The sequence below is a fragment of the Phalaenopsis equestris genome, unplaced genomic scaffold (genome assembly GCF_001263595.1).
Source record: "Phalaenopsis equestris unplaced genomic scaffold, ASM126359v1 Scaffold000560, whole genome shotgun sequence".
In the NCBI taxonomy this organism is placed as follows: Eukaryota; Viridiplantae; Streptophyta; class Magnoliopsida; order Asparagales; family Orchidaceae; genus Phalaenopsis; species Phalaenopsis equestris.
Window position 1 is genome coordinate 283,499 of NW_018165000.1, and position 24,293 is coordinate 307,791.

Sequence of the window (24,293 nt, forward strand, 5' to 3'; positions counted from 1 at the left end):
CGGATGCAAGTGATATGTGGGAGATACGAGATGAAGGATATGTTAGTTTCTCCACTTCATTACTTAATCAAATTTCGAAGCAATGACATTTCTTTATTGCTGCAAAATTACTCCCTACTATGAAAATTAGTAGAGTCACCAAAGAATGTGCTATATTGAATTAGTGCATTCAAATGGAAAAACTCATTGATATAAGATCTATTATATTTAAATCTATTATGGGCATCCTTACTAATGGACCAATTTATGGACTTAGGCATCTATCTACCATCTTTTTGATTTGCAGTCAAGCCCAAGTTCCATATGAAAGTTGGGAAAAGACTTTATTACCTTGGGAGCCCATGAATCCTATAGATGAGAATTATTATGGAAATAGAAATGAAGTATTAGAAGCCATCATAGATCAATCTTCACATGCTTTAACTCCATTAATACCACAAATAGTTGGAAGTTTGCTTGCTTTGGAAAAGAAATTGAAGAAAATTGAAAGGGAAGTTAAGAATATTATGAATGCAGTAGGAGATCTTAAATACCTTTTTTATCACCTAGATTGGAAAATGAAAGAAAATTTTGATCACACTAGAACTTTTGAAGCAGGATTAGTTTGGTTATTTAAAAAAAATGGGTGGATCGAAGAAAATTTGACAGATCAATTCTCGTACTGATCCTTCTACAAATTATATGTTAATTACCAATCTATGAGAGATATTAGTAGAGGAGAAAGCACTGAAGAAGAGGCGTAATAATTGAAGACATTAAATTCTCTATCTATTATTCTCTATCTATTTTAGAACATGTAATTGTGTGGTATCTATTTTAGAACATTATATATATTTAGTGTAATTTGGTTGATTTAATTTGGTTTGGTTTGTTTTTTTTGCTTTAGAATTATGAACTTTGATTGTGTGTATAAATTTGTGACAGCGTTTAGTGTTGTGGCTTGATTTTGATGTTGATTTATACTTAGTTTCTTTAACATGTGTGATTGTGTAATTAAAAAATTGTGTTTGTAAAAAAGTACACTTTCATATATAAAATTTAGTTTGTTGTTGTTTAAGAAAATTCCTATTCGTGAAATATTTTGTTTTGTGAATTATTGTAAAATAAAAATTTGTGTTTAAAATAATAAAAAGTTTTGGAGTAATTTGAAAGGAAATTGAAAATTAAAAAAAAATCAAAATATGAAATTTTCGGGCCTTCAACGCCGACGGTGCTGGAATCTGCGCTGACGGCGCCCTTGACCCGACAATAGATTTTAACCCCTAAAAATTCATAATTTTTACTCTGGCCACCATTTTTACGCTTAAGTCATCTTCAACCTTCGGTTTGGGTGGCTAGGGCTTGATTGTGGTCGGATTTAAGCTGATTTAGATCCTAAAAGACTTCAGATTTCATCTTCTCTAGGTAAGAGCTACAGTTTAAACTAAAAATTTTTTATTATCACCAAGGATTTATCTCACATTGCATGGATTCGAAAATATGAATTTTTTTTTTGAGAAATTTATGAGAAAATCCTTTGGTGATGAACTCTTATATAGTGATTGAAAGTTTAAAATGTTTTACATTTTGATTTTTTGGAATTTTAGAATTTATTCCAATTTTTCAAAATTTTCTAAATTTCTTATGGCACCTAGATCGAGCAAAAGGAAAGTAGAATATGACGAGCAAAGATTTGTTAGCTTCAGAGCCAGTGCTCAATTTCATAGCATTTGTGAAAATAAGAAATTAATTCAAAACCAAGGTTTTAAAAATCTAGGAGAAGAAGTTGAACGTTTGATTATTGCTCGACAATGGGAAAACTTTCACTATTTTACTACTAATGCAGTAGTTGGGATTGTAATGAAATTTTATGCCAACCTGTTTGAAGCTTCTGATGATTATGTATTTGTTCGTGAAAAAATGGTAGAATTTACTCCAAAGAAAATAAATGAGTTTTATTATGTAGAAGATGTGTATAGATGCCAGCATCATTCTTTTTCTATTACAGATCAGGCTTTAGATGAAGTTATTTCTTTTCTGAATAGTGAGAAACTTGGAAAATAAAAAATAAAAAATAAAGTTAAAGTTAACTTTCCCTGTACTAGTTTAAATGTAGTATCTAAGGCCTGTCATTATTTTATTTCTGGAAGAATGATTCCCACGAACCATCATAGTGGGGTGACCAAAGATAGAGCCATCTTAAACTACTGTATTCAACAAGTTATGGAAATAAATGTGGGTTATATTATTTATATGAACACTCGATCTTTTGCTCTGGGAGAGACTTTTGCAGGATCGGTACACCCTGCTCTTATTTATACACTTTGTGAGTAGGCAAGAGTTGATATTAGACCTGACGAGCAGAGGATTGAGCCTCAGAGACCTGTTGGGCCTACAAACATCAAGACATAAGCCTAGAGATATTCCTTCTACTTCTAGGGATATTCCTTCTACCTCTCATGGACCTACTTCTAGTGACCTCAGCAACAGAGAACTAGAACAGCAACAGAGAACTTTTGGATCAGATGATGATACAACAAGGAGATATTTTGAGGATGGATTATAGGATACATAATATGGAAGTCAAAAATGCTCACACTGATGATTTGATTCAACAAACATTTGAGTATTCAGTTCAGCTCCCTGTTCACCCTCTGTTTACTCCATATCGGCAGCAGAAGTTTGATGTAGATGAAGATGAAGATGATATTGACCAGTGATCTTTTTGTTTGTTTGCTTGTGTTTGTACTGTGTGATTGTATTGTTTGTGTTGTGATGTTGTTTAGACTTTGTTTGTTATGTTATGTGAAACTCTAATGTTGAAGATTGTTTTCGTTTTTTGAATTTAGATTAGTTCTATTGTTATTTTCAGCACTTTGTTCTATTTTGCGATTAGCTCTTTCTCAGCAAATTTTATATGTATTATGTGCAATTTAATGTTTTTAGCCTTATAGTTTTCATTTTAGCACCTGCAGTATTTTAAAATTAATTTTCAAAAATCAGAATCTCTAACAGGTATAAATTTTTTTTTATGTATTTAATGCATTCTTTTACCCTTCATTTTTAAAGCTCTTGAGGTAAAAATTTTTTAATTTATGTGTGGGGGGGGGGGGGAAGAAGAAAAATTATTTTTAGAAAGAGAAAAAGAACTTAATATTATTTGTCCTCACTTAATTATATTTTCAAAATTTTAAATTTATCATGACCTTTGGTATTAGAGGTTAACTTTGGATAACTATATTTATGCTTCTAAATATATAGTACATTTAAGTAAAAATTATCAATAATAAAGGTTAATTCTAGGGGCTAAGATATTTGGCAATAGAGAATACGACTATTTTTTTCTATTTTTAGTAAAGGAAATTTGTATTTTTGAAGTATTAAAAATTTTAAAAGATTCATGTAAGAAGAAAATAATTAAACTTTATGAAAACTTTAACACAAATTCCATATATAAAAGAAAGTTCATAGAATACTAATAAACAAATAATATTTATCTGAAAACTTTCTCAAAGCAAATCCTTTGTAACATTTCCTTAGAAATACAGGAAGAAGATATCTTTTAGAATTTAGTTAGTTTCTTAAATTGCCCTTTTGTGCAATAGATCAAGAGCCTCAAAACCATGCGTTGGTTCTAAGATACAATGAACAAATAACAAAAAAAATAAAAATTTGATAATAATTAAAGTTCAAATAAAATACTCTTTTGGAAAGTCAACCAACAAAAAGTGAATTTTGAAAAAATATTTTGATAATTAAATCTAAAAAAAATAACAAGAAAAGAAAATTAATCTGTAGAGTTCTTTCTCTCGATTTTGAGGTCTCTTACTCTTTGCTCATGCAGCGCTACTATCTTTGTTTGCACTAATTTTCTTCACATCCCCGTGGAATTTCACATTCTGCACAAAATCTCATAAAGTTTCACAATTTTTTTATGCCAACGTCAACCCTTATGATTCCCATATTTTGGGATCAGTACCTAAATTTTGATTCCCTCCTTCGAGGTTGGTACCTAAATTCTAACTATCTTTTTGGGATTTATACCTAAATTTCAATTCCCATTTCGGACTCAGTACCTAAATTCTTATTCCCTCCTTTCCAGCTAGGTACCTAAATTTTGATTCTCTTTTTGGGATTGATACTTAAATTTAAATTCTCATTTCGGGGTCAGTGCCTAAATTCTGATTCCCTCCCTTCGAGATCCATACCTAAATTTCGACTCTCTCTTTTGTGATTGAAACTTAAATTTCAATTCCCATTTTGAGGTCAGTACCAAAATTATGACTCCCTCCCTTCAAGGTTGGTGCCTAAATTCTGACTCTCTTTTTGGGATTGATACCTAAATTTCAATCCCATTTCGGAATCAGAACCTAAATTTTGATTCCATCCTTTCAAGGTAGGTACCTAAATTCTGGTTCTCTTTTTGGGATTGATACTTAAATTTTAATTCTCATTTCGAGGTCAGTGTCTAAATTCTGATTCTCTCCCTTCGAGGTTTGTACCCAAATTTCCCTTAAAGGCCTAATTTCTCCAAATTCACCTCACATACCAATCAATTTGGCCCCAATCCTTCCCAATTTCAATTCTAAACTCAAATTCATCTTTCATATGATTATTTCAATCCAAATCCAAGCCTTATTGACCCATGCTTTGAGCTTAATTTTGATCTAAATTTAACCCCCAATTTTGACTCTATGACTTAATCTCACTTAATTGAACCATATGATCCACTCAATTGCCCTACTTTGAATCCTAAATTCTTCATCAAATTGGACCTTCAATTGACCTTGTTCAAGCCTCAATTACACTCCAACATTCAAAATCCCCAAACTTGCCCCAAATTGGCTATGTCTCCAAATTCCACCAAATTGAAATCCCTAACCCCAAAGTTGACACTCAACTTATGTTGAAAACTCTTTATGATATTCCTCTAGAGCATATTGAACCATCAATTTGAACCTAACCTAACCTTAGCCTAACTTAAACCCAAGTCTAACCCAACACCCTGAAATTGACCGAATGCCCAAAATCATCCAAATTGAACCTCCAAACCAATTCAAAATCACTCCAAATCTTTTCTAAACTCCTCATGATAATAATCTACACCAAATTGATCAATCAATTGGGCTCAATGTCATGGCTAGCCTAACTGAAACCCAACTTCTAGCCATTTTTGCCCAAATTGAACCTCTTCACCAAAATTGACTTAGCTTACCAATGTCACCAAATTAATGTCACCACAGCCACCATTTGGACACGATTGACCAGTCGAAACCCACCTAAACCACATAGGTGAGCTATAGACAAATTTTCTCTTAAGTTAAGGGACCTTAACCATATTTGGAACTTATTTGAAAATACTTTGCCATCATTACTTGCCATGGGAAGTAAATCATAATTAACTCTCCCCTGACCCTCCTAAGCCAAAATGTGACTAAACCCTGGCTAGCCACCTCCTCAGCCGCTAGAAACAACTACCCAAAGCAGCCCCCATTGGCCAAAACTCAAAATTAAACACACCTGAGTTGGTCAGGTCTGATTGATCTCTAGAGCTCTTCTTCCCTCCACCCAAGCATCAATTTGCACCCACCAATTGAATCTGGTGGCCAGCCCAAGCCTTTATATTTAATTAGCCCCCTCCATGGCCAAAGGAGAGCTAACCAAAATTCTAGGGGAAACTCTGTCAAAATCTCACTAGAGCAATCCAAGCATTCCTAAGCTCAAGCCAACCATCTTCCCCCTCTGGTTCCCTCTATGAGAGTTCAATTTTGAGCTCAAAATCAAGCCAAAATCAGAACATTCTTCTCCACAACTCCATAGTGAATCAAATTCAAATTAATTGTCCACACACCATATCCACAATGAAAGGAGTTGATCCCCCACAATAGCCCGCTCTCAAACAGCCACTAACCTAGCTCTAGACCAAGACCTGAAATCGAGTTTGATCAAAATCATAGCTAGATAATTCACCAGAGCGCAGAACTTCATGTGGAGGTTCATTGGACTCAACCAAAGCTACCACAACCATCTGTGTGAGGTCTCCCCTCTTAGACAAAGGTATTGAGCTCTAACCCTAGCCCGAGCTTCTTTTGATTCTCTATTTATAATGGCTTGATTTCATACAAGATTAACTGTGTAGATGTGTTCGTCTTGAGTATATGAAGGTTTAAGAAAAACCCATGCGATTTGGTTGAATTTAGACAAAGCTCTTAGGGTTTTATTGTGAACGGTTCTCGGGCTAAGTCATTTGGGAATGATAACGGGGTGTCGTCGGATCACGTGTTTATTAAATCAATGGAGGAGACGGAGTCGAATGAATCTTTAGAGCAAAAAGGCGGGCCACGTGGTAGTTGAGGTGGATGACGACATCGAATGGCTGTGTGAGCTCAGAGCCGTCGTCGGATGAGGTGGTGTTGCGTGGATAAGTAGAAAATTATGGATTTTCTAAATTTATTTTAATACCTAAATTCAATAATCCATATCTTTCTCTAAAAAAATCATAAAAATAAAAGCAAAGTACCCTCTTGTTCAGTGAATAGAGGATAATAATGTGGACTAAAAATGAAGATTATTTTCCAAGTATATGATTTTTAATTAAATAAATACCCTCTATGGTATTTTGATTCTCCATGACTAAATATGGCTCACCGTGGCTTGAAATTTCTAAGGTTTATTCCTCATCACAAAGGGGATGTTCGTCTATTTTTCCAAGCTCAGAAGGCATCTCTATGCTTCTAGCCCTAATTTTTAAGTTAGTGTGGCCATTTTGGCTTATTTTAATTTTATGAATCAAAATATCATTTAGAAAATTGTGCGGTTAATTGTAGTAAGTTTCTTGTGATCAGGGAAGTCTAGAAAAAATATTATGATCATTTGAATTATTTTGTACATTTCTATATTTAATCCATGTATACACATTGTGTTAATTTATGTAAATTATATACTTATCAAAAGTTGACAAAGATAGTTTCACATTGTGCATAAAAAACATATTTACTTACTGTAAAAATTTAAAAATTATTTGTCTTAATTTAAGCACTAAAATTGATTTTTAAAGAAAAATTGTATTTTTGTACAAAAGTATTTATAATAAATTAAATAAGCTTAGAAGAATCATGAAAAATAGTTTTCTAAGTTCCTTGTGAACAGGGGGCATTTAATAAAAATAAAATTTATTTTTTGAAAATATTTCATTTTCAAAATGTTTTTTGAATTAAAAATAATTAAAATAATCAAAATTTTTAAAAATACAAAATATGGTTCAAAATATGTACAAGCTTTCCCTAATCACTTAGAATTCATTAGGATATTTTCCCTAATTTTTCTAAGTTAAAAATAGATTTTAAAAGCTTAAAGGTGAATTTTCCTTATTTTCTCATTAAAATAATTATAATAAATAAATTAAAAATTTATAAAAATACAAAATTTTATTCTCTGAGTTTTTCAAACTCAGAGAGCTCTAATAAAAATATAAAAATAAATTTGGTCATTAAAATATTATTTTCTATTTAATTTAAATTATTGAAATTGATACAAAGTTAAATAATAATAATAATAATTTAATTAAAAAAATCATAAAATTTTGCCTAAGTGTTTCTCTTAATGAATATGATTGGATGATTGAAATACAATGAGACTAAAAGGTAGAAACCCACTCACCACCTCTGTGCAACATCAACAAGATCATAATTCTCCTAACCCTGTTCCCTTCATTTTCCTTGTCTTAAATATCCTTGGGATTGTGTTAGGTTAACCGGTGTCTCCAATTAAGAATGACTTAGAAAAACCACCACCTCCATTTGCTCCTGGACTCCAACAACAAGAACTGAATCAGTAATTTTTGAAATTCTTGATAGTATTCAAAAAGCCAACTATTAAGGTGCTAGAAAATGCCCGGTTATGTAAATCTCATGAAAGATAGTCTTTATAAGAAGAACAAGTTTGAATATTATGAGATCGTTGCACTTAGTGAAAAGTACAACGCTATCAATCAGAAGAAGCTTCATCCATCAATTGGGGAATTTGGTGTGCTTGCCCAAAGGATACAAGCATTAGGAGGCATAGTGGATCCCCATCTAAAAGTAAAAATACATTAAAGTCCTAGGAGTTCCACTATCCATAGTATAACTCTTTATGTGTGGGGGGGGGGGGGAAGAAGAAAAATTATTTTTAGAAAGAGAAAAAGAACTTAATATTATTTGTCCTCACTTAATTATATTTTCAAAATTTTAAATTTATCATGACCTTTGGTATTAGAGGTTAACTTTGGATAACTATATTTATGCTTCTAAATATATAGTACATTTAAGTAAAAATTATCAATAATAAAGGTTAATTCTAGGGGCTAAGATATTTGGCAATAGAGAATACGACTATTTTTTTCTATTTTTAGTAAAGGAAATTTGTATTTTTGAAGTATTAAAAATTTTAAAAGATTCATGTAAGAAGAAAATAATTAAACTTTATGAAAACTTTAACACAAATTCCATATATAAAAGAAAGTTCATAGAATACTAATAAACAAATAATATTTATCTGAAAACTTTCTCAAAGCAAATCCTTTGTAACATTTCCTTAGAAATACAGGAAGAAGATATCTTTTAGAATTTAGTTAGTTTCTTAAATTGCCCTTTTGTGCAATAGATCAAGAGCCTCAAAACCATGCGTTGGTTCTAAGATACAATGAACAAATAACAAAAAAAATAAAAATTTGATAATAATTAAAGTTCAAATAAAATACTCTTTTGGAAAGTCAACCAACAAAAAGTGAATTTTGAAAAAATATTTTGATAATTAAATCTAAAAAAAATAACAAGAAAAGAAAATTAATCTGTAGAGTTCTTTCTCTCGATTTTGAGGTCTCTTACTCTTTGCTCATGCAGCGCTACTATCTTTGTTTGCACTAATTTTCTTCACATCCCCGTGGAATTTCACATTCTGCACAAAATCTCATAAAGTTTCACAATTTTTTTTTGCCAACGTCAACCCTTATGATTCCCATATTTTGGGATCAGTACCTAAATTCTGATTCCCTCCTTCGAGGTTGGTCATTTCGGGGTCAGTGCCTAAATTCTGATTCCCTCCCTTCGAGATCCATACCTAAATTTCGACTCTCTCTTTTGTGATTGAAACTTAAATTTCAATTCCCATTTTGAGGTCAGTACCAAAATTATGACTCCCTCCCTTCAAGGTTGGTGCCTAAATTCTGACTCTCTTTTTGGGATTGATACCTAAATTTCAATCCCATTTCGGAATCAGAACCTAAATTTTGATTCCATCCTTTCAAGGTAGGTACCTAAATTCTGGTTCTCTTTTTGGGATTGATACTTAAATTTTAATTCTCATTTCGAGGTCAGTGTCTAAATTCTGATTCTCTCCCTTCGAGGTTTGTACCCAAATTTCCCTTAAAGGCCTAATTTCTCCAAATTCACCTCACATACCAATCAATTCACCTCACATACCAATCAATTCACCTCACATACCAATCAATTTGGCCCCAATCCTTCCCAATTTCAATTCTAAACTCAAATTCATCTTTCATATGATTATTTCAATCCAAATCCAAGCCTTATTGACCCATGCTTTGAGCTTAATTTTGATCTAAATTTAACCCCCAATTTTGACTCTATGACTTAATCTCACTTAATTGAACCATATGATCCACTCAATTGCCCTACTTTGAATCCTAAATTCTTCATCAAATTGGACCTTCAATTGACCTTGTTCAAGCCTCAATTACACTCCAACATTCAAAATCCCCAAACTTGCCCCAAATTGGCTATGTCTCCAAATTCCACCAAATTGAAATCCCTAACCCCAAAGTTGACACTCAACTTATGTTGAAAACTCTTTATGATATTCCTCTAGAGCATATTGAACCATCAATTTGAACCTAACCCAACCTTAGCCTAACTTAAACCCAAGTCTAACCCAACACCCTGAAATTGACCGAATGCCCAAAATCATCCAAATTGAACCTCCAAACCAATTCAAAATCACTCCAAATCTTTTCTAAACTCCTCATGATAATAATCTACACCAAATTGATCAATCAATTGGGCTCAATGTCATGGCTAGCCTAACTGAAACCCAACTTCTAGCCATTTTTGCCCAAATTGAACCTCTTCACCAAAATTGACTTAGCTTACCAATGTCACCAAATTAATGTCACCACAGCCACCATTTGGACACGATTGACCAGTCGAAACCCACCTAAACCACATAGGTGAGCTATAGACAAATTTTCTCTTAAGTTAAGGGACCTTAACCATATTTGGAACTTATTTGAAAATACTTTGCCATCATTACTTGCCATGGGAAGTAAATCATAATTAACTCTCCCCTGACCCTCCTGAGCCAAAATGTGACTAAACCCTGGCTAGCCACCTCCTCAGCCGCTAGAAACAACTACCCAAAGCAGCCCCCATTGGCCAAAACTCAAAATTAAACACACCTGAGTTGGTCAGGTCTGATTGATCTCTAGAGCTCTTCTTCCCTCCACCCAAGCATCAATTTGCACCCACCAATTGAATCTGGTGGCCAGCCCAAGCCTTTATATTTAATTAGCCCCCTCCATGGCCAAAGGAGAGCTAACCAAAATTCTAGGGGAAACTCTGTTAAAATCTCACTAGAGCAATCCAAGCATTCCTAAGCTCAAGCCAACCATCTTCCCCCTCTGGTTCCCTCTATGAGAGTTCAATTTTGAGCTCAAAATCAAGCCAAAATCAGAACATTCTTCTCCACAACTCCATAGTGAATCAAATTCAAATTAATTGTCCACACACCATATCCACAATGAAAGGAGTTGATCCCCCACAATAGCCCGCTCTCAAACAGCCACTAACCTAGCTCTAGACCAAGACCTGAAATCGAGTTTGATCAAAATCATAGCTAGATAATTCACCAGAGCGCAGAACTTCATCTGGAGGTTCATTGGACTCAACCAAAGCTACCACAACCATCTGTGTGAGGTCTCCCCTCTTAGACAAAGGTATTGAGCTCTAACCCTAGCCCGAGCTTCTTTTGATTCTCTATTTATAATGGCTTGATTTCATACAAGATTAACTGTGTAGATGTGTTCGTCTTGAGTATATGAAGGTTTAAAAAAAACCCATGCGATTTGGTTGAATTTAGACAAAGCTCTTAGGGTTTTATTGTGAACGGTTCTCGGGCTAAGTCATTTGGGAATGATAACGGGGTGTCGTCGGATCACGTGTTTATTAAATCAATGGAGGAGACGGAGTCGAATGAATCTTTAGAGCAAAAAGGCGGGCCACGTGCTAGTTGAGGTGGATGACGACATCGAATGGCTGTGTGAGCTCAGAGCCGTCGTCGGATGAGGTGGTGTTGCGTGGATAAGTAGAAAATTATGGATTTTCTAAATTTATTTTAATACCTAAATTCAATAATCCATATCTTTCTCTAAAAAAATCATAAAAATAAAAGCAAAGTACCCTCTTGTTCAGTGAATAGAGGATAATAATGTGGACTAAAAATGAAGATTATTTTCCAAGTATATGATTTTTAATTAAATAAATACCCTCTATGGTATTTTGATTCTCCATGACTAAATATGGCTCACCGTGGCTTGAAATTTCTAAGGTTTATTCCTCATCACAAAGGGGATGTTCGTCTATTTTTCCAAGCTCAGAAGGCATCTCTATGCTTCTAGCCCTAATTTTTAAGTTAGTGTGGCCATTTTGGCTTATTTTAATTTTATGAATCAAAATATCATTTAGAAAATTGTGCGGTTAATTGTAGTAGGTTTCTTGTGATCAGGGAAGTCTAGAAAAAATATTATGATCATTTGAATTATTTTGTACATTTCTATATTTAATCACATGTATACACATTGTGTTATTTTATGTAAATTATATACTTATCAAAAGTTGACAAAGATAGTTTCACATTGTGCATAAAAAACATATTTACTTACTGTAAAAATTTAAAAATTATTTGTCTTAATTTAAGCACTAAAATTGATTTTTAAAGAAAATTTGTATTTTTGTACAAAAGTATTTATAATAAATTAAAGAAGCTTAGAAGAATCATGAAAAATAGTTTTCTAAGTTCCTTGTGAACAGGGGCATTTAATAAAAATAAAATTTATTTTTTGAAAATATTTCATTTTCAAAATGTTTTTTGAATTAAAAATAATTAAAATAATCAAAATTTTTAAAAATACAAAATATGGTTCAAAATATGAAAATACAAAAAAAATGGTTCAAAATGTGTGCAAGCTTTCCCTAATCACTTAGAATTCATTAGGATATTTTCCCTAATTTTTCTAAGTTAAAAATAGATTTTAAAAGCTTAAAGGTGAATTTTCCTTATTTTCTCATTAAAATAATTATAATAAATAAATTAAAAATTTATAAAAATACAAAATTTTATTCTCTGAGTTTTTCAAACTCAGAGAGCTCTAATAAAAATATAAAAATAAATTTGGTCATTAAAATATTATTTTCTATTTAATTTAAATTATTGAAATTGATACAAAGTTAAATAATAATAATAATAATTTAATTAAAAAAATCATAAAATTTTGCCTAAGTGTTTCTTAATAAACATGATTTGATGATTGAAATACAATGAGATTAAAAGGTAGAAACTCACTCACCACCCCTGTGCAACATCAACAAGATCATAATTCTCCTAACCCTGTTCCCTTCATTTTCCTTGTCTTAAATATCCTTGGGATTGTGTTAGGTTAACCGGTGTCTCCAATTAAGAATGACTTAGAAAAACCACCACCTCCATTTGCTCCTGGACTCCAACAACAAGAACTGAATCAGTAATTTTTGAAATTCTTGATAGTATTCAAAAAGCCAACTATTAAGGTGCTAGAAAATGCCCGGTTATGTAAATCTCATGAAAGATAGTCTTTATAAGAAGAACAAGTTTGAATATTATGAGATCGTTGCACTTAGTGAAAAGTACAACGCTATCAATCAGAAGAAGCTTCATCCATCAATTGGGGAATTTGGTGTGCTTGCCCAAAGGATACAAGCATTAGGAGGCATAGTGGATCCCCATCTAAAAGTAAAAATACATTAAAGTCCTAGGAGTTCCACTATCCATAGTATAACTCCACACAACAAAGAAAAAAATAAAGAAAAAAAAACTCAAAAATACATGTATACCCAAAAAATTGTATACCAAAGGAAAAGTATACCCAAAATACATGTAAACCTAAGAGAAACCATATCTTGAGGAGAAAGAGCAACAATCCAAAAGGAAACAAAATAGGTACAGTGAGGGGCGTAGCACACAACCTTTAAACCAAAGAACAGAAGTTAGCCCATCTCTCAGTAGAGTCCAAAAGCAACCTACATGTAGGTAACCGAAAAAAGGAGGCAGCCCAGAATAGATAATGAGAACATATGTCCTTCCCATACCTGAGCAGCAAAACTTCCAGGGTATCTCAAAATCCATAAAAAGGTAAAACATATGTTGCCTAACCAAAGGAATGCACCAAAAAGAGTTGGTGACAGTAGCAAAATAGTAAAGGAAAGAAAACAACTGGTTCCAAAGGAAAATCATTAGAGAAACAGTAAGGGGGCCAATACATAAAAGAAAACAGAAAAAATTGTACTGCATCAACATCTGATATAAGGAAGATTGAGGTTATGTCCAAATAAGAGCCTTTTTAGAGGCAAGGGAGGGTGGGGGGGTCTAAACTAATAAGAATCCCATCACTACCTTTTTTTGCTAACCAGTCAGCATAGGCATTGCCTTCTCTATGAATAAAAGAGAAAAGCACATGAATCTGATTAGAGGTTATAAGGTGCCAAATACGATTGCAGATATGAAATAAGTTCCAAAATGGTGTACCGTCCTTTTTAAGCATGTCACACACGATCTTAGAGTCAGTTTCAATAAAAAGCTTAGGAATTTTAAATATAATAGCAATTTGAATAGCAAAAAGAGCCACCCAACATTCAGTTTCCGTGGGATCATCAGTGTTAACACGGGTTGCAAAGAAACATAACAATCTCCCATTATTGCTTTTGAACCCCCCCCCTCCCGTGCCAGCACCATTAGGAGTCCAACACCCATCTATGTTAGCCTTGATCCAAGTGTGAGGAGGGGGTTACCATCTCACAAGAAGAGGTCGTCCACCCTGAGTGATACTGCACTTTTTTTTAGCCAAGAACTTGATAGTTTCAAAATAGAAAGATAAAATATGAGAAACAGTGAGAGGAGGAGCATGAGGGGAGCTGTTATGCTTGTAACTAATTCTGACAGTCCATAAAAACCATAGAACAATTAAAGAAAAGTAGGCAAACATTTTATCATATCTCTGTGAAAATTTACATGCATCCAAAAAGTCTTCCAAACGAGAAGACAAGGGCCAGTGAATATTAAAGAACTGGTCAACCATATTCCAAACAACATGTGCAAAAGAGCAAGAGAAAAACAGATGTGTGTACATTTCGTCATCACAATTGCATAAGAAACACTTGGAGGCCAATCTTAAACCTTTGAGCTTTCAGATATCATCAAGGGGAGTAAGGACTGAAAAAATATCAACAGAAAAAAGGAGATAGAGGGAAAAGTGTAAGAATTCCAAATCTGTAAACTCCATTTCTAGTCTTGAAAGGTATGCATATTGTGATACAACAATTTTGAAATGGAGGCCGTAGAGGTAAACTTCCAAATGGGTCTAATAAGCTTATTTGGAAGAATGGGATTTGTAACAATAATAGCAACCTCTTTTCCCACCAAAAGTTTAAGCTTTTCAGTGTCCCAATTGCCATTAATCCAAAAATCAGAGACTAATAGATTGTCATTAAGAGGAGATGCAGCATTCTGAAAAATAGAGGGACCCCAAAGTTCATGCCAAAAAAGAGACCTTCCCCTCACCAATATCTCAATAAATGAAACGATTGGCAAAAGATATAGCCTTAAAAATAGATTTCCAAATTTTAGAATCCCCTACCTTCTAAATAACCAAAGCAGGATGCACATGAGAGCAGTATTTATGGAGAATAAATTGAGCCCAAAGGGAAGAGCAGCCTTAAATTTATACCACAGCTTACACATTTTGATCTCAGCAATATGATGCAGATTTTTAAACCCCAAACCCCCAACTGATAGATGTTACAAATTTTTTGCTAAGACAACCATGGCTTAGTTTTACCAGGCCCAAACCACAAGAATTTATTAAAAATAAGCTCAAGAGATTTTTGAGTGCTCTTCTTTAAGTTAAGAACTTGCATGGCATATAGAGGAATGCTTTGAAGAACAATTTGCAAGAGAATAAGCCTTCCCCCAAAGGAAATAAAAACATTTCTCCACTCATTGATTCTATTTTTTATTTTCTCAACCAAAAAATCAAGTTGAGTATGTTTCCTTTTGCCTCTAAGGAGGTTAACACCAAGATACTTAAGAGGGAGAGGTGTCATATTGTAACCAGTATGAGAGGTGACCCAGCTGGAATGATCAGTGCTAACATATTTCCCAAAGTATAACTAACATTTATATTTATTAAACTGAAGCCTAGAAGTTTGCTAAAAAAGATTAAGGGATTTCATTAAAACCTTGATAGAAAGTTTGGAGGCATTGGAAAAAATAATAGCATCATCAGCACATGCTAAGTGGCTTACCTGAATCTTAGATTTATGATTATAGTTTAGGTAAGGATGAGTTTCATACAAATTGTTGATAAGCCTGGAAAAATAATCAAAAGCCATTATGAAAATGGTAGGTGAAAGGGGGTCACCCTGTTTTATACCTCTCCTAGCAAAAAAGATGCCACAGAAGCTACCATTAACAACAACACTATAATGGTTATTATATAAAAATCTTTTAATAAGCATACAAAAATTAGAGGAAAAACCTCTAGCATGAAGAGTGTTAATAATGAAATCCCAAAATATGGTGTCAAAAGCTTTCTTAAGATGCAGCTTAAGAACCATATTGCCACCCCTGCACTTCTTGTCTAAATCCTCCACCAATTCTTCAGTAAGTAAAATATTGTCACGTATCTCCCTACCACGAATAAAAGCAGACTGTTGAGGAGAAATGAGAATAGAGAGATGAGGTTGGAGTCCAGACTCTATTATTTTTCTAATGACTTTAGACATGACAATAGTGAGTGAAATAGGTCTAAAGTTATCCCAGCTAGTCTTAATATTATATTTGGGGATAAGAACAATGAGAGAGGAAGTAAAATATTTTCCGGGATCATTACCCATGAAAAAGCTTTGTATAGCCAAACTTACCTATTTGCATATGATGTTCCAACATTTAATGTAAAAAATGGAAGTAAAACCATCAAGGCCAGGGGCCTTGTTGGGATTGATATCCTGAAGGGCAGCAAGGATTTCATGTTCAGATGGGATACTGGTTAGAGATAGGCCCGCAACATAACTCCTTCCCTTAGCAAACAAATCTTGGTTAAGTGTACGAACTTCCATGTATGATGTATATATCTCTAAGAAGCAAAGAGTAGCATGATCCCAATTTTAATATGTAAGGATTTATGAAGTTGACACCACTACAACACCAAAAACTTGAAACTTGATCCTTATATGAAAATGATCCTTATATGAAAATTATGTTGTGTAAAATATATATAATTTTAGGCAATTAATAATGAGATTCCACACAATTATACATATCATTATCAAGTAATAAAGGACTTTCTATTTAAGCCCCAAATATCGATCCCACAAGGAAGGTGTAAATTGGCAAATATAAGTTTTACTAGGAAATTTACTGAAAATTAAATGAAATCACTATCACTAATTTCAAATGTTGAGATGTTATCAAAACTAAAGTACTTAAATATTAGCAAAATAGAAATGCAAAGTTTAGAAAGTAAATACTAATCTACTAACTATGTTTATGTAATGAAGATTTCTTTAGTGAAAAAGCATCATTCCCACTACAAAGAGCTTCTGGTGAAATGAGATGAGATAAATGTTTATAATATGTATTGTGCCAAATATGACAAATTATAATTCTCTACCCTGATACAGTGCATAGATGATACATTCTCTACCCTGATACAGTGCATAGAAAATTATTGGCTAATCCTAGGTTTAGTCCCTAAATCTGTGACAAGGCCAGGAGGATACCAGCTCCCACTCCAGAGCTCCCACTTCCCTTCACCTGAAGGCTAACTCTCGCTTTAGTTTTTAAACACTAAGACCGAATTGGGGATTTTAATCTTACCATAAAGATTCTACAATTATTCTACAATTCTACACCTTTTCCCAATTTATTTGCACTTAATTTCATGAACAAATTTCTCCTCCATGAAATCAAATGCGATCCTCACATGAACAAATCAAATGCCCATGAAATCAAATGCGATCCTCACTCTATTGTAGAACTCATACTCCATTTTGCTAGATCATATGTTTCACATCATATTTTAACAATTCAATTCGCCAAATCAAAATGTAAATTAAGTTCAGAGTCGAAAAATCATCACACTTTATTTTATATTCTAATATTGGCACATCATGTTAACTATTCATTTCACCATATCTCAGAGTAGGGAGAAAGATAGAGTGAACTACTCAGACTTCATGAGAAAGACACAACAAAACAAAAATTTCATATATAAAAGAAAGTTCATAAAACACTAATAAACAAAGAAAACTTATCTGAAACTCATTCTCAAAGAAAAACCTTTATAGCTTTTCCTTAGAAATGCAGGAAGAAGATATCTCTCACTTTTCTCCTTCCCAACACTCTTACAAAAAGTTTCACTCTAAATCTCACAACACAAACTCTAAACTATAAAATAAAAATCACTAATGGACTCCAATATGGTGGTGGAATGAAGATGGATTATGAAGAATGGAGGAAATGGAGCATGGAGGAATGTCTTGGAGCAAAAAGGAGTCACTTTTATGATGAATTTCAGCCCCATATAAAGCCCAAGGTCGGTTCTCTAAGAGGTGCCTCCAAAAACTCTTCAAAAATCATCTAAATACATTGAACCTTCTAGAAACAGGGGCTGAACCACCTTTGGCATTGCCGACATTGAGTAAAAATTTTAGCTGTTCTGTTGTTCTACGCGGTCGGCATTGAGTACTTCTTCAAAAATGTCATTTTGACTCCAAATTCCATCCTTTTTGCTTTCTTTTTGCTTTAAGTCCTAAAAATCAGCAACCTGCAATAAAACATCAAAATACCTTCCATTAAGGTGTAATATCACCAAATGAGTCTAAAATGCATATATTTTTGGTGTATCAAAATCCCCAAACTTACATGTTAGTTGTCCTCAAGTAACTCCTCTACTACATAAAAATATGACTTATGATAAATAATTTAACATCTAGACTTTGAGACTTCCATATTTAAGTTCTCTAAACATAATAGTATAACTTAAGAAAAATTCAAAACCACTCCATTTAATATTAAAGGTACTATGATATTTAGTAATTAAGTCTAAGATTTCTAATCCTCTATTTCTTTAAAGAAAAATTGCAATTTCTCATATTAAAGTCACTTATCATATTAAAGTCACTTAGATTCACTTAGATAATTCATATGAAAAATAACTTCATAAAACTTTACTAATCATTAAGCTAATACTCAAATAAAAATTTTAGAAAATGTGTCCAAGTCTTTTTCCTTAAGTTGATTCAAGGGAAGCCAAATTTTAATTAGGCGTCTCCTCAAGCTTCTCCGCACATCTCTTATTTTTTTTTTTACTATTTAGGATCATTATTAATCCCCTTTTTATTTTCTTTCTTCTTCTTTTCTTTTTTTTATGTATGTGAGAATTATTATATCTGGATAGCATTTAATAATTTTGAACTTCACAATCCTCTTCTTAAAGTTAGAACTTTTTTACATTTCTTCACTTAACAAATTTATCTAAACTTAACAATTACATTAAGTTTAATTCTTCTCTTTTTACAAGAATCTTTTAAGAATTTTAATACTTCAAAAATACAAATTTCTTTACTAAAAATAGAAAAACATAGTCTTATTCTCTTTTAACATATATCTTAGTCTCTAGAATTAACATTTTTTATTGAAATTTTTTTACTTAAATTTACTATATAATTAGAAACATAAATATAGTTATCCAAAGTTAACCCCTAATACCAAAGGTCATGTTAAATTTAAAATTTTTGAAAATATAGTTAAGTGAGGACAAATAAAATTAAGTTCTTTCTTTTCTTTTTTAAAATAATTTTTCTCCACCCCCCCGCTGAGAAAGAGTTAATTACAATACATATAACAAAGTGCTTAAACTAACAACAGAACTAAACTAAATTCTAAAAATGAAAATATTTTTACACATTACAACATAACAACAGAGTCTCAACAATATCACAAAACAAACAATACAATCACAAAGTATAACACGAGTAAATAAACAAACAAAAAGATCACCAGTCATCATTTTCTTCTTCATCAACATCTAACTTCTGCAGCTGATATGGAGTATAAACAGGGTGAATAAGGAACTGAACTGTATGTATCACTAAAGCATCATCATATTCAAACTTATGGCGAATCAGATCATCTGTACGAGCATTTCTGGCCTTTATGTTTTGCATCCTACGATCCATCCTCAAAATATCTCCCTGTTGAATCATCATCTGGTCCAATAACTTCTTGTTACTGAGGTCACTTGAAGAAGGCTCACTAAAAGTAGGGGTCCTATAAGTAGATGAAGCATTTATGGCCTTCATATTCTGCATCCTATGATCTATCCTCATAGTATCTCCCTGTTGAATCATCATCTGGTCCAAAAACACCTTGTAGCTGGGGTGACTTGAAGTAGGCTCACTAGGGGTTCTAGATGTAGAAGTAATACCCCTGACGTGTCTTTTAGATCTCCAATCAACATGAGACTCATAAGTCTTGATGTTGGTAGGCCCAATCGATCTCTGAGGCTCAATCTTCTCCTCATCATGTCTGAAATCAACTACTGCATGCTCACAAAGTGTATAAATGAGAGCAGGTTGTGCCAAGCCACCAGTGGTCTCTCCAGGAGCAATATATAAATGATAAAGCCTACATTTATATCCATCACTTGTTGAATACAGTAGTTCAGAATGGCTCTATCCTTGGTCACTTCACTATGATGGTTTGTTGGAATCATCCTCCCAGAAATAAAATAATGTCAGGCCTTAGATACTACATTTAGCATGGAAAGGGGAAAGTTGACTTTAACTTCATTATTTACTTTCCAAACCCCTTTCTCACCAATCAAAAAAGAAATAACGTCATCTAAGGACTTATTTATAAAAGAGAATGAATGATAATGGCATCTATAAACATTTTCTAATTGATAAAACTCATTTATTTTACTTGAAGTAAACTCCATCCTTTTTCCTCAAACAAAAACAAAATCATCAGATAAACTTTTGCTCATCATATTCTACTTTTCTTTTGCTCAATCTAAGTGCTATAGGAAATCTAGAAAAATTTGATAAGAATCCAAATAAATTCTAAAAAATAAATTCTAAAATTCAAATTCCTAAAATCAAAATGTAAAGCACTTTAAACTTAAATCCACTAAGTAAAAGTTTTCACCAAAGCATTTTCTCATAATCTCTAAAAAAACAAACTTTCGAATCTAGATAATCTCTAAAAAAAAAAACTTTCAAATCTAGGCAATGTGAGAAAAATATCTGGTGAAAATCAAAAATTTTTACATTAAAGTGTAGCTCCTACCTAGAGAAAATGAAATCTGAAGTTCTTTTGCCTCTAAATCACCTCAAATTTGCCCAAAATCAAGCCCTAAGTGTGAAAATTGAAGGTTGAAGATGACTTTAGGAGTAAAAATGGAGGTTTTGCATGAAAATCGTGAATTGAAGGGGTTATTACTACTCTCGGGTCAAAGGCGCCATCCGCGCCCATGCTAGCGTCGTCGGCGCTGAAGGCCCGAAATTCACTATTTTAATTTTTTCAAATTTTCAATTTCCTTTTAATTTACTCTAAAGTTTTTTTATTATTTTTAAACACAAATTTTTATCTAACAATAATTCACAAATAAACATTCACAAACAATTATTTTCACAAATAATAACAAACTAACTCTTATGTATGAAAATACACTTCTTACAAACACATTTCACAAATCACACATTCACTTTTATTAAGCAAACTAATCAGCGTTGAAATCAAGCCACAACACTAAACTTTGATACAAAACTATACACATAATCAAAGTTTAGAATTCTAAAGGAAAAACAAACCAAACCAAATCAAATCAAATCCACACAATTACATCAAATACATAAATATTCTTAAACAAGTAGATAATTCAAAGTCTTCAGTCATTCCACTTCATCTTCAGTGCTTTCACGTCCTTTAATATCTCTCATGGATTGGTAATGAACATATAGGTTGTAGAATGATCGATACGGGAATTGATCTGTCAAATTTTTTTTGATCCACCCATTTTCTTTAAACATCCAAACTAATCCTGATTCATAGTTCCATTATGATCAAAATTTTCTTTCATTCTCCAATCAAGCTGATCAAAAAGGTACTTAAGATATCCTATTGCATTCACAATACTCTGAAGTTCCCTTTCAATTTTTTTCAATTTCTTCTCCAAAGAAGGCAAAGTTCCTACTGTTTATGGTATTAATAGAGTTGAAGCATGTGAAGAATGATCCATAATAGCATTTAGTTCTTCATTTCCATTACCAACATACTGATCATCAATAAGGATCATGGGCTCCCATGGTAGTAAAACCTTTTCCCAACTTTCATATGGCACTTGGGATTGACTGCAAATCAGAAAAATTATAGAAGGATGCCCAAGTCCATAAATTAGCCCATTCATAATGATACCAATAACAAAACTAAGTATAAGGTTTTTCCATTTGAATACAATAGTTTAAAATAGCACTTTCCTTATTGACTCTACTAATCTTCATACTAGGGAGTAATTTTGCACAAATAAAGAAATGCCACTGCATTGAAATTGGATTAAGTGATGAAGCAGGAAAACTAATATATCCTTCATTTCGTACTTCCCACATATCATTTTCATCTGACAAAAAATTATAAACATCTTGCATCAAATTTCACGTAGGAATGAAATTTGTATAATGACATATAGAACATTTTCTATCATATATAATTCATTAATCCTCGTAGAAGTAAATGATACAGCCTTACCTAGTATGAAGATAACTCTTTGGGTAATTCCATGTAGATTTGCATAGAACTCCTTCACTACAGGCATAACAATCGCAACGGTAGTGTAACACGGAACTTCTCATCGCCTTTACAAAATGATCTTGTCAACCAGGACGCTTGGATTGATCAATCATGACTAACAAATCCTCTTTCTTTGATCAATCTTTTTTTTTTGTAATAACTTTATTGTATAACCTCTATGCATCAAAACTAATAAACTTTCTTCTATTGAAAACTCCATACCTTGATGTATTTCTAGAATTGGAAGCTATGAAATCCAAAAATAGGTAGTGTCTAGGCATCCTAGGAAGTTTTTAGGACTTTAAAAACACCTTCTGGCGGTTATTATGGAGCAAAATCCCGCCAAAGCCTGCCAAAAGTCGTCTGAACCGTCAAACTTCTCTTGACACCGTCGTCAATCCTGATTCGCGCTGCCGATGCTGAGCTCCTTTTTCTTGGGCGCTGTTGGCACCCATTCTGACGCTTTCGGCGATAGTGGCCAAAATTTTATATTTTGCGACTTCATTTTTCGTTCAATTTAATTCCAACTTTTTCTCTAATACCAAAATTTGACTTAATTTATAATAAATGCAATTGTGTAGGATTATGATCTACTAATATATAAGACACTTATCAAACAAATAGTAACACGTAGACATATATGTATGTGTTGTCTCCTACAAAGCGATTGGTTTAACGTCATTGGCCCGACACACCATTTGTTTAATTGGGTTGACTTAACATTAAAACTTCTTTAAATTGAGGTATGTGCCCTTTATAATAATATTTCTAACGATGCCCATTAACTTTAAATACCTGGCCAGTGAAATATCTTTCCAGATTTAGGATCGTTAATAACAACAGTTCCAAAATGATAGACTTTAATCACTTTAAATGGTCCTAAACATCTGAATTTCAATTTTCCTGGAAATAATCTTAATCTTGTATTATATAACAGAACTTCTTGTCCAGGTTCAAATTTCTTCTGAATAATCATCCGATCATGCCATATTTTCATTTTTTATTTATATATTTTTGCATTATCATATGCTTCATTTCTTATTTCCTCAAGTTCATTCAGTTGCAATAATCTTTTCTCACAAGTATCTTTAAGATTAAAATTAAATTTCTTAATAGCCCAAAATATTTTATACTCTAATTCTACTGGTAAGTGACATATTTTTCCAAATATCAGACTGTATGAGGACATTCCTATAGGAAACTTATAAGCAATTCTATATGCTCATAATGCAGTATCAAGCAGTATCAAGTCTAGCAGAGCAGTATCAAGTCTAGCAGACTAATCCAATTTATAAAGATTTACAACTTTTTCTAAAATACGTTTAATTTCATGATTTGATATCGCTGCTAGACCACTAATCTGAGGATGATAACCAGTAGAGAATCTATGCATAATATCATATTTCTTAATTAATTTTTTGATTCTCTTATTCCTCAAATGTGATCTTCCATCAGTAATCATTACTCTCAGCATTCCATATCTTGTAAAAATATTTTTAATTAAAAATTTAGAAACACTCTAAGCATCACATCTGGGTACAGTAATAGCTTCAATCCATTTGGACATAAAATCAACAGCAAGTAATATATATAAGTTTCAAAATGAAGGCATAAATGGTCCCATAAAATCTAATCCCCACACATCAAAAATTTCAACTTCTAATGTGTAATTTAGAGGCATTTCATTTTTTCTAGAAATATTTCCTACTCATTGACATGTATTGTATTTTGATATATTCATTAACATCTTTAAAAGTAGTAGGCCAATAAAATCCAGCTTACAAAATCTAATATGTAGTTCTATTTGTTCCAAACTATCCTCCAAATTCAAAATCATGGCATCTTTTAATTATCTGTAGAGTTTCTTCATAAGGTACACATCTTCTAATAATTAGATCTTTTCATTGTTTATATAAATATGGGTCATCCCAAAAATAGTATTTTGAAACATATATAAATTTCTTTAGTATCAAATGGTAAAATATCACTTACAATATAATTCACTATATCAGCATACCACGGTACATCCATTTCGTCAATACTATATAGCTATTCATCAAGGAAATTTTCCAAAATTTCATTTGTAAAATTAGTTAATATTTATATTTCTATCCCAGACAAAAGATTGGCTAATTTTTTATCATTTCCCTTTCTATCAA